We start from the raw sequence: 569 nt of genomic DNA, 5'->3' as shown, positions 1-569 counted from the left end.
AGTACACAAAGGAACACCACTGGAACTGCTCATACACACACTATGTACACAACACAGACACATTTCTCTCCCCTCAGTCATGAAATGTGTCCTCTTCTTGTACTGCAAAAATTCAGATCCCTCTACCTCTCAACCGCACTGCCCAAAAACCCCACAGAGCTTGACGGAGTTGACTGAGCATGCCCAGAGGGTGCTCGACTCATTTGAAGGAAATTGTAAAGGAGACACAGAAAGCTAAACAAATTACACAGAGGAGAGTTGAGACAAACAGAGAAAGAGGGGTGCCGTAATTCTACTGGTGTTAGGTTTCTCGTCCCTGGACATGCTGAATATTAAATCTAAAACTGGAACAGAGCTATTGCACAATCAAGTGCGCCTGAATGCACCGACTTGGATGCTGCAATGACGATGCTTTGAAATATTTCTGTAGTGCTGTGTAGGCTAGCCAGCAGACTTGTACGTGTCAACATAAAGCTCTCCTTGAAAATATGTGTTTTTGGTCATTGCTGCTCAAAGAAGGAAATAGGCTTATGGGATTTTCTTTCCATTTGTATCTATTATAAATCAAA

Source organism: Sinocyclocheilus grahami, unplaced genomic scaffold, assembly GCF_001515645.1.
Source record: "Sinocyclocheilus grahami isolate Dianchi unplaced genomic scaffold, SAMN03320097.WGS_v1.1 scaffold787.1, whole genome shotgun sequence".
Lineage (NCBI taxonomy): Eukaryota > Metazoa > Chordata > Actinopteri > Cypriniformes > Cyprinidae > Sinocyclocheilus > Sinocyclocheilus grahami.
Note: the sequence above shows the minus strand (reverse complement) of the source record.